This window comes from Cryptomeria japonica, unplaced genomic scaffold, assembly GCF_030272615.1.
Source record: "Cryptomeria japonica unplaced genomic scaffold, Sugi_1.0 HiC_scaffold_1350, whole genome shotgun sequence".
NCBI lineage: Eukaryota > Viridiplantae > Streptophyta > Pinopsida > Cupressales > Cupressaceae > Cryptomeria > Cryptomeria japonica.
The window spans coordinates 21,320-32,755 of NW_026729838.1; the positions used below are offsets into that span (position 1 = coordinate 21,320).

General features: G+C 63.1%; 2 non-coding genes across 2 annotated transcripts; both read left to right on the plus strand.

The window, feature by feature from the left end:
• Positions 1-577: 577 nt before the first annotated feature.
• Positions 578-696, plus strand: LOC131873265 (5S ribosomal RNA). The gene has a single exon (XR_009371251.1). It is a non-coding gene; the product is annotated as a 5S ribosomal RNA (ribosomal RNA).
• A 7,805-nt stretch (positions 697-8,501) lies between these two features.
• Positions 8,502-8,620, plus strand: LOC131873266 (5S ribosomal RNA). The gene has a single exon (XR_009371252.1). It is a non-coding gene; the product is annotated as a 5S ribosomal RNA (ribosomal RNA).
• The last annotated feature ends 2,816 nt before the right edge of the window (positions 8,621-11,436 follow it).

The window sequence follows — 11,436 nt, forward strand, 5'->3', positions numbered from 1 at the left end:
TCGATTCTCGTTTTGGGCATCAGAGCATGTTTCTTCTCCTAAAACCCAATATTTGTTTATTAAGTCTCGGAACACATTTTTGTTCTCGTGGACCCATCATGGGTCTTGGAACGCATTTGTGGTCCTTGGGTCCCATTTTGCATCCCGAAACTTGTGTTTTGGTGCTTGATCCCTATTTTGGGTGCCCACCTTGCACCAAGTGCGCACCCGGGGCAAACCGAGCGCCTTGGTGCACCGGGGCAAGATCGAGCGTGCACCCGAGGCGCCCCGAACATGCACCAAGGTGCACTCGGCCCACATGTGAGCGCAGGTCGTTGCGCCCGAGGTGGTGTGTGGGCACCGCGTTGCAGACGGGACACTGCACGCACACGACGCCCCCTCCAGGTGCACGCACGTAGGCCGGGCCGGGTGCACACCCGACGCCCTAGCAAGGTGCGCGCACCCGGGCAGGGCTCACACTTGGCGAACGGGGCGCACTTCGCGAGGGAGGGTGTGCACCTCGACGGGGGTGGGTGGCCGGGGTGGATTCGCACGTGGGTCGCGGTTTGCTAAGTACACACTGCGACAAGCTCATAACGGGTGCGATCATACCAGCGTTAGTGCACCGGATCCCATCAGAACTCCGCAGTTAAGCGCGCTTGGGCCGGAGTAGTACTGGGATGGGTGACCTCCCGGGAAGTCCCGGTGTTGCACCCTTTTTTAGTTTTTCGCCGGGCGTCGCAATGCTATTTGAATAAACCTTTTGCCCGTTTGCGTTCTCGTCGGGGCCGGGCCGGGCCGGGGTGCGCTGCCCGCACTACCGCGCGCGCGGGGGCGACACCGAGCGCGCACCCGAGGCGCCCCGAGCACACAGGCCACGGTGCAACCCGGGCGTTGTGCGCGCACCCCGGTGCGCCCGAGGTGCTGCGCGCGCACCCAGGTGAAATCGGTGTGCACCTCGGCCAGTGCGCGCTCGGTCGAGTCGCGCACGTTGGCCAAGGTGCACGGTGATGTTTCTTACTCTAAGGTTCCGCACCAGACGCCCGGGACAGGTGAGCGAAGCTGGGCGGGGCCGGGTGCGCGGCCGGGGCAGGTGCACGCAGCTGGAGAGAGCTTTGGAGCACACTTCGGAGCGCACCAATGATGCGCTCCATTCAAAAGTTTCCTGAAAAGGCAAAAAAAGTTGAGATTATAGAATTTCCCACTTGAGAGATTGTAAAAAAAAAAAATTTAAAATGAAGGAAACGCGGGTGCCAAGGTGTGCGCAGCCCAGCCAAGGTGTGCGCACCAAGGCGCCCACCCTGGCGAAGGTGCACGCAAGGTGCGCACCCGAGGCAAACCGGACAATTAACCCAACTTTCGACTTCGCGCGCACCTTGGAGCGCACTTCGGAGCGCTCCTTGGTGCGCACCAATCTTGGGCACCTCGGAGTGCACCATGGCGCCCACCAAGGTGCGCACCCGGGGCAAACCGAGCTCCGACTTCGTGCGCACCTTGGAGCGCACGAAAGGTGCGCACCATGGCGCCCACCAAGGTGCGCAGCCCAGCCAAGGCGTGCGCATCAAGGTGCGCACCCTGGCGAAGGTGCGCACCCGGGGCAAACCGAGCTCCGACTTCGTGCGCACCTTGGAGCGCACAAAAGGTGCGCAACCCAGCCAAGGTGTGCGCACCCCGGTCAAACCGAGCTCCGAATCGTGCGCACCAGAGGTGCACGCCATCGTGCGCACCTTGGAGCACACTTCGGAGCCCTCCTTGGTGCGCGCCGATGTTGCGCACCTCGGAGCGCACCCGGGGAAAACAATGCAATTAACCCGACTTTCGACTTCGTGGGCACCTCGGAGCGCTCTCGGGTTCGCACCTCGGAGCACACCGAGGTGCGCACCTTTGATGCGCTGCCTTCACCAATTTCCAGAAAAGGCAAGAAAACATTGAGAAGGTGTGCGCACCGAGGTGCCCACCCTGGCGAAGGTGCACGCGAGGTGCGCACCCGGGGCAAACCGGGCTCCGACTTCGTGCACGCCGCACCTTGGAGCACACTTCGGAGCGCTCCTTGGTGCGCACCAGGGCGCGCAACCCAGCCGAGGTGCCCACCCCGGCGAAGGTGCACGCGAGGTGCGCACCCGGGGCAAACCGGGCTCCGACTTCGTGCACGCCATGGTGCCCACCGCGGCGAAGGTGCACGCGAGGTGCGCACCCGGGGCAAACCGGGCTCCGACTTCGTGCACGCCGCACCTTGGAGCACACTTCGGAGCGCTCCTTGGTGCGCACCATGGTGCCCACCAGGGCGCGCAACCCCGCCGAAGGTGCACGCGAGGTGCGCACCCGGGGCAAACCGGGCTCCGACTTCGTGCACGCCGCACCTTGGAGCACACTTCGGAGCGCTCCTTGGTGCGCACCATGGTGCCCACCAGGGCGCGCAACCCCGCCGAAGGTGCACGCGAGGTGCGCACCCGGGGCAAACCGGGCTCCGACTTCGTGCACGCCATGGTGCGCACCGCGGCGAAGGTGCGCACCCGGGGCAAACCGGGCTCCGACTTCGTGCACGCCGCACCTTGGAGCACACTTCGGAGCGCTCCTTGGTGCGCACCAGGGCGCGCAACCCAGCCGAGGTGCCCACCCCGGCGAAGGTGCACGCGAGGTGCGTACCCGGGGCAAACCGGGCTCCGACTTCGTGCACGCCGCACCTTGGAGCACACTTCGGAGCGCTCCTTGGTGCGCACCATGGTGCCCACCAGGCCGCGCAACCCAGCCAAGGTGTGCGCACCAAGGTGCACGCGAGGTGCGCACCCGGGGCAAACCGGGGTCCGACTTCGTGCACGCCGCACCTTGGAGCACACATCGGGGCGCTCCCGGGTTCGCACCGGCGTTGCGCACCGTGGTGGGCACCTCGGAGCACACCAAGGTGGGCAGCGAGGTGCGCACCTTTGATGCGATGCCTTCACTAATTTCCATAAAAGGCAAAAAAAAAACGAGATTTTAAAATTTCCGTTTTGAAAGATAGTGAGAAAAAGGGAATGCTGGTGCCATCTTGAGCCCGCCCTGGTGCGCAGCCCAGCCAAGGTGTGCGCACCAAGGTGCCCACCCTGGCGAAGGTGCGCGCCCGGGCAATTAACCCAACTTCCAACTTCGCGCGCGCCAGGGTGGGAGCGCACCCAACAACCGGGCCTGGGAAGAGCCAATGCGAGAAACCCCACCAAACGCTCTGACAAAAAAAGAGGGGGCGCTCCAGTAACCCCGCTTCGGAGCGCACCCTGGGCAAACCCAGCCAAGGTGCCCACCCCGGCCAAGGTGCAGGCGAGGTGCGCACCCGGGGCAAACCGGGCTCCGACAACGTGCACGCCGCACCTTGGAGCACACTTCGTAGCGCTCCCGGGTGCGCACCTCAGAGCACACCAAGGTGGGCAGCGAGGTGCGCACCTTTGATGCGCTGCCTTCACTAATTTCCAGAAAAGGCAAAAAAAAAAGGAGATTTTAAAATTTCCGTTTTGAAAGATAGTGAAAAAAACGGAACGCGCGTGCCATCTTGAGCCCGCCCTGGTGCGCAGCCCAGGTAAGGTGCCCACCCTGGCAAAGGTGCGCACCCGGGCAATTAACCCTACTTCCGACTTCGTGCGCGCCAGGGTGGCAACCGGGCCTCGGAAGAGCCAATGCGAGAAACCCCACCAAACGCTCCGACAAAAAAAGAGGCGGCGCTCCAATAACCCCGCTTCGGAGCGCAGCCGGGGCAAACCCAGCCAAGGTGCCCACCCCGACGAAGGTGCACGCGAGGTGCGCACCCGGGGCAAACCGGGCTCCGACAACGTGCACGCAGCACCTTGGAGCACACTTCGAAGCACTCCCGGGTGCCCACCGGCGTTGCGCACCGTGGTGGGCAGCGAGGTGCGCACCTTTGATGCGCTGCCTTCACTAATTTCCAGAAAAAGGCAAAAAAAAATGAGATTTTAAAATTTCCGTTTTGAAAGATAGTGAAAAAAAAGGAACGCGGGTGCCATCTTGAGCCCGCCCTGGTGCGCAGCCCAGGCAAGGCATGCGCACCAAGGTGCCCACCCGAGGTGCACACCCGGGGCAAACCGGGCTCCGACTTCGTGCAGGCCGCACCTTGGAGCACACTTCGGAGCGCTCCTTGGTGCGCACCATGGTGCCCACCAGGGCGCGCAACCCAGCCAAGGTCTGCACACTAAGGTGCCCACCCCGGCGAAGGTGCACGCGAGGTGCGCACCCGGGGCAAACCGGGCTCCGACTTCGTGCACGCCATGGTGCCCACCGCGGCGAAGGTGCACGCGAGGTGCGCACCCGGGGCAAACCGGGCTCCGACTTCGTGCACGCCGCACCTTGGAGCACACTTCGGAGCGCTCCTTGGTGCGCACCATGGTGCCCACCAGGGCGCGCAACCCAGCCAAGGTGTGCGCACCAAGGTGCACGCGAGGTGCGCACCCGGGGCAAACCGGGGTCCGACTTCGTGCACGCCGCACCTTGGAGCACACATCGGAGCGCTCCCAGGTTCGCACCAGCGTTGCGCACCTTTGATGCGCTGCCTTCACTAATTTCCAGAAAAGGCAAAAAAAAACGATATTTTAAAATTTCCGTTCTGAAAGATAGTGAAAAAAACGGAACGCGGGTGCCATCTTGAGCCCTTCCTGGTGCGCAGCCCAGGCAAGTTGTGCGCACCAAGGTGCCCACCCTGGCGGAGGTGCGCGCCCGGGGCAAACCGGGCTCCGACTTCGTGCACTGCATGGTGCCCACCAAGGCGCGCAACCCAGCCAAGGTGCCCACCGCAGCGAAGGTGCACGCGAGGTGCACACCCGGGGCAAACCGGGCTCCGACTTCGTGCACGCCGCACCTTGGAGCACACTTCAGAGCGCTCCTTGGTGCGCACCAGGGCGCGCAACCCAGCCGAGGTGCCCACCCCGGCGAAGGTGCACGCGAGGTGCGCACCCGGGGCAAACCGGGCTCCGACTTCGTGCACGCCATGGTGCCCACCGCGGCGAAGGTGCGCACACCGGGGCAAACCGGGCTCCGACTTCGTGCACGCCGCACCTTGGAGCACACTTCGGAGCGCTCCTTGGTGCGCACCATGGTGCCCACCAGGCCGCGCAACCCAGCCAAGGTGTGCGCACCAAGGTGCACGCGAGGTGCGCACCCGGGGCAAACCGGGGTCCGACTTCGTGCACGCCGCACCTTGGAGCACACATCGGGGCGCTCCCGGGTTCGCACCGGCGTTGCGCACCGTGGTGGGCACCTCGGAGCACACCAAGGTGGGCAGCGAGGTGCGCACCTTTGATGCGATGCCTTCACTAATTTCCATAAAAGGCAAAAAAAAAACGAGATTTTAAAATTTCCGTTTTGAAAGATAGTGAGAAAAAGGGAATGCTGGTGCCATCTTGAGCCCGCCCTGGTGCGCAGCCCAGCCAAGGTTTGCGCACCAAGGTGCCCACCCTGGCGAAGGTGCGCGCCCGGGCAATTAACCCAACTTCCAACTTCGCGCGCGCCAGGGTGGGAGCGCACCCAACAACCGGGCCTGGGAAGAGCCAATGCGAGAAACCCCACCAAACTCTCTGACAAAAAAAGAGGGGGCGCTCCAGTAACCCCGCTTCGGAGCGCACCCTGGGCAAACCCAGCCAAGGTGCCCACCCCGGCCAAGGTGCAGGCGAGGTGCGCACCCGGGGCAAACCGGGCTCCGACAACGTGCACGCCGCACCTTGGAGCACACTTCGTAGCGCTCCCGGGTGCGCACCTCAGAGCACACCAAGGTGGGCAGCGAGGTGCGCACCTTTGATGCGCTGCCTTCACTAATTTCCAGAAAAGGCAAAAAAAAAAGGAGATTTTAAAATTTCCGTTTTGAAAGATAGTGAAAAAAACGGAACGCGCGTGCCATCTTGAGCCCGCCCTGGTGCGCAGCCCAGGTAAGGTGCCACCCTGGCAAAGGTGCGCACCCGGGCAATTAACCCTACTTCCGACTTCGTGCGCGCCAGGGTGGCAACCGGGCCTCGGAAGAGCCAATGCGAGAAACCCCACCAAACGCTCCGACAAAAAAAGAGGCGGCGCTCCAATAACCCCGCTTCGGAGCGCAGCCGGGGCAAACCAAGCCAAGGTGCCCACCCCGACGAAGGTGCACGCGAGGTGCGCACCCGGGGCAAACCGGGCTCCGACAACGTGCACGCAGCACCTTGGAGCACACTTCGAAGCACTCCCGGGTGCCCACCGGCGTTGCGCACCGTGGTGGGCAGCGAGGTGCGCACCTTTGATGCGCTGCCTTCACTAATTTCCAGAAAAAGGCAAAAAAAAATGAGATTTTAAAATTTCCGTTTTGAAAGATAGTGAAAAAAAAGGAACGCGGGTGCCATCTTGAGCCCGCCCTGGTGCGCAGCCCAGGCAAGGCATGCGCACCAAGGTGCCCACCCGAGGTGCACACCCGGGGCAAACCGGGCTCCGACTTCGTGCAGGCCGCACCTTGGAGCACACTTCGGAGCGCTCCTTGGTGCGCACCATGGTGCCCACCAGGGCGCACCCGAGGCAAACCGGGCTCCGACTTCGTGCACGCCGCACCTTGGAGCACACATCGGAGCGCTCCCAGGTTCGCACCAGCGTTGCGCACCTTTGATGCGCTGCCTTCACTAATTTCCAGAAAAGGCAAAAAAAAACGATATTTTAAAATTTCCGTTCTGAAAGATAGTGAAAAAAACGGAACGCGGGTGCCATCTTGAGCCCTTCCTGATGCGCAGCCCAGGCAAGTTGTGCGCACCAAGGTGCCCACCCTGGCGGAGGTGCGCGCCCGGGGCAAACCGGGCTCCGACTTCGTGCACTGCATGGTGCCCACCAAGGCGCGCAACCCAGCCAAGGTGCCCACCGCAGCGAAGGTGCACGCGAGGTGCGCACCCGAGGTGCACACCCGGGGCAAACCGGGCTCCGACTTCGTGCACGCCGCACCTTGGAGCACACTTCAGAGCGCTCCTTGGTACGCACCAGGGCGCGCAACCCAGCCAAGGTGCTCACCCCGGCGAAGGTGCACGCGAGGTGCGCACCCGGGGCAAACCGGGCTCGGACTTCGTGCACGCCGCACCTTGGAGCACACATCGGAGCGCTCCCGGGTTCGCACCAGCATTGCGCACCTTTGATGCGCTGCCTTCACTAATTTCCAGAAAAGGCAAAAAAAAGAAAAAAATGAGATTTTAAAATTTCCGTTTTGAAAGATAGTGAAAAAAACGGAACGCGGGTGCCATCTTGAGCCCGCCCTGGTGTGCAGCCCAGGCAAGTTGTGCGCACCAAGGCACCCACCCTGGCCAAGGTGGGTCACGGGGTGGGTCCTAGGGTGGGTAACGGGGTGGGTACTAAGGTGCGTGCCAAGGTGGGTCATAGGGTGGGTGCCAAGGTGGGCACCAGGGTGGGTGTGCACCAACCCTAGCCAGGGTAGGTCACGGGGTGGTTGTCGGGGTGGGCGTCAAGGAGCCAAGGTGGGTGGCAAGTAGCCAAGTTGCGTGCCAAGGTGGGTGTCGGGGTGGGTGCCAAGGATCCAAGGTGGGTGCCAAGGAACCAAGGTGGGTGTCTGGGTGGGTGCCGAGGTGGGAGCCAGGGTGGGTCCCAAGGTGAGTGCAAAGGTGGGTGCCAGGGTCAAGGTGAGTGCCAATGTGGGTTCCAAGGTGCCAGGGTCAGGGTGAGTGCCAATGTGGGTTCAAAGGTGCTAAGTTGGGTGCGAGGTTGGGTGCGAGGGTGGGTGGGTGCCAAGGTGTGCTAGGTGGAAGCCCGGGTGGGTCGGCATCCCATGGGTGTCGAGTTGGGTGCCTGATGGGTGCTTCTTGTCAAGTTTTAGTCGTCGGGACTCATTTCGAGCCTTAGAGGTCGTTTCTTGTCCGGTTGCCCTGTCTTCGACCTGGGAACCCAATTTTGGTCCTCGGGTCCCATTTTTTTTTGTCTCGCATCCCACTTTTGGCCTGTGGCCTTTTCGGGGTCGATTCTCGTTTTGGGCATCAGAGCATGTTTCTTCTCCTAAAACCCAATATTTGTTTATTAAGTCTCGGAACACATTGTTGTTCTCGTGGACCCATCATGGGTCTTGGAACGCATTTGTGGTCCTTGGGTCCCATTTTGCATCCCGAAACTTGTGTTTTGGTGCTTGATCCCTATTTTGGGTGCCCACCTTGCACCAAGTGCGCACCCGGGGCAAACCGAGCGCCTTGGTGCACCGGGGCAAGATCGAGCGTGCACCCGAGGCGCCCCGAACATGCACCAAGGTGCACTCGGCCCACATGTGAGCGCAGGTCGTTGCGCCCGAGGTGGTGTGTGGGCACCGCGTTGCAGACGGGACACTGCACGCACACGACGCCCCCTCCAGGTGCACGCACGTAGGCCGGGCCGGGTGCACACCCGACGCCCTAGCAAGGTGCGCGCACCCGGGCAGGGCTCACACTTGGCGAACGGGGCGCACTTCGCGAGGGAGGGTGTGCACCTCGACGGGGGTGGGTGGCCGGGGTGGATTCGCACGTGGGTCGCGGTTTGCTAAGTACACACTGCGACAAGCTCATAACGGGTGCGATCATACCAGCGTTAGTGCACCGGATCCCATCAGAACTCCGCAGTTAAGCGCGCTTGGGCCGGAGTAGTACTGGGATGGGTGACCTCCCGGGAAGTCCCGGTGTTGCACCCTTTTTTAGTTTTTCGCCGGGCGTCGCAATGCTATTTGAATAAACCTTTTGCCCGTTTGCGTTCTCGTCGGGGCCGGGCCGGGCCGGGGTGCGCTGCCCGCACTACCGCGCGCGCGGGGGCGACACCGAGCGCGCACCCGAGGCGCCCCGAGCACACAGGCCACGGTGCAACCCGGGCGTTGTGCGCGCACCCCGGTGCGCCCGAGGTGCTGCGCGCGCACCCAGGTGAAATCGGTGTGCACCTCGGCCAGTGCGCGCTCGGTCGAGTCGCGCACGTTGGCCAAGGTGCACGGTGATGTTTCTTACTCTAAGGTTCCGCACCAGACGCCCGGGACAGGTGAGCGAAGCTGGGCGGGGCCGGGTGCGCGGCCGGGGCAGGTGCACGCAGCTGGAGAGAGCTTTGGAGCACACTTCGGAGCGCACCAATGATGCGCTCCATTCAAAAGTTTCCTGAAAAGGCAAAAAAAGTTGAGATTATAGAATTTCCCACTTGAGAGATTGTAAAAAAAAAAAATTTAAAATGAAGGAAACGCGGGTGCCAAGGTGTGCGCAGCCCAGCCAAGGTGTGCGCACCAAGGCGCCCACCCTGGCGAAGGTGCACGCAAGGTGCGCACCCGAGGCAAACCGGACAATTAACCCAACTTTCGACTTCGCGCGCACCTTGGAGCGCACTTCGGAGCGCTCCTTGGTGCGCACCAATCTTGGGCACCTCGGAGTGCACCATGGCGCCCACCAAGGTGCGCACCCGGGGCAAACCGAGCTCCGACTTCGTGCGCACCTTGGAGCGCACGAAAGGTGCGCACCATGGCGCCCACCAAGGTGCGCAGCCCAGCCAAGGCGTGCGCATCAAGGTGCGCACCCTGGCGAAGGTGCGCACCCGGGGCAAACCGAGCTCCGACTTCGTGCGCACCTTGGAGCGCACAAAAGGTGCGCAACCCAGCCAAGGTGTGCGCACCCCGGTCAAACCGAGCTCCGAATCGTGCGCACCAGAGGTGCACGCCATCGTGCGCACCTTGGAGCACACTTCGGAGCCCTCCTTGGTGCGCGCCGATGTTGCGCACCTCGGAGCGCACCCGGGGAAAACAATGCAATTAACCCGACTTTCGACTTCGTGGGCACCTCGGAGCGCTCTCGGGTTCGCACCTCGGAGCACACCGAGGTGCGCACCTTTGATGCGCTGCCTTCACCAATTTCCAGAAAAGGCAAGAAAACATTGAGAAGGTGTGCGCACCGAGGTGCCCACCCTGGCGAAGGTGCACGCGAGGTGCGCACCCGGGGCAAACCGGGCTCCGACTTCGTGCACGCCGCACCTTGGAGCACACTTCGGAGCGCTCCTTGGTGCGCACCAGGGCGCGCAACCCAGCCGAGGTGCCCACCCCGGCGAAGGTGCACGCGAGGTGCGCACCCGGGGCAAACCGGGCTCCGACTTCGTGCACGCCATGGTGCCCACCGCGGCGAAGGTGCACGCGAGGTGCGCACCCGGGGCAAACCGGGCTCCGACTTCGTGCACGCCGCACCTTGGAGCACACTTCGGAGCGCTCCTTGGTGCGCACCATGGTGCCCACCAGGGCGCGCAACCCCGCCGAAGGTGCACGCGAGGTGCGCACCCGGGGCAAACCGGGCTCCGACTTCGTGCACGCCGCACCTTGGAGCACACTTCGGAGCGCTCCTTGGTGCGCACCATGGTGCCCACCAGGGCGCGCAACCCCGCCGAAGGTGCACGCGAGGTGCGCACCCGGGGCAAACCGGGCTCCGACTTCGTGCACGCCATGGTGCGCACCGCGGCGAAGGTGCGCACCCGGGGCAAACCGGGCTCCGACTTCGTGCACGCCGCACCTTGGAGCACACTTCGGAGCGCTCCTTGGTGCGCACCAGGGCGCGCAACCCAGCCGAGGTGCCCACCCCGGCGAAGGTGCACGCGAGGTGCGTACCCGGGGCAAACCGGGCTCCGACTTCGTGCACGCCGCACCTTGGAGCACACTTCGGAGCGCTCCTTGGTGCGCACCATGGTGCCCACCAGGCCGCGCAACCCAGCCAAGGTGTGCGCACCAAGGTGCACGCGAGGTGCGCACCCGGGGCAAACCGGGGTCCGACTTCGTGCACGCCGCACCTTGGAGCACACATCGGGGCGCTCCCGGGTTCGCACCGGCGTTGCGCACCGTGGTGGGCACCTCGGAGCACACCAAGGTGGGCAGCGAGGTGCGCACCTTTGATGCGATGCCTTCACTAATTTCCATAAAAGGCAAAAAAAAAACGAGATTTTAAAATTTCCGTTTTGAAAGATAGTGAGAAAAAGGGAATGCTGGTGCCATCTTGAGCCCGCCCTGGTGCGCAGCCCAGCCAAGGTGTGCGCACCAAGGTGCCCACCCTGGCGAAGGTGCGCGCCCGGGCAATTAACCCAACTTCCAACTTCGCGCGCGCCAGGGTGGGAGCGCACCCAACAACCGGGCCTGGGAAGAGCCAATGCGAGAAACCCCACCAAACGCTCTGACAAAAAAAGAGGGGGCGCTCCAGTAACCCCGCTTCGGAGCGCACCCTGGGCAAACCCAGCCAAGGTGCCCACCCCGGCCAAGGTGCAGGCGAGGTGCGCACCCGGGGCAAACCGGGCTCCGACAACGTGCACGCCGCACCTTGGAGCACACTTCGTAGCGCTCCCGGGTGCGCACCTCAGAGCACACCAAGGTGGGCAGCGAGGTGCGCACCTTTGATGCGCTGCCTTCACTAATTTCCAGAAAAGGCAAAAAAAAAAGGAGATTTTAAAATTTCCGTTTTGAAAGATAGTGAAAAAAAACGGAACGCGCGTGCCATCTTGAGCCCG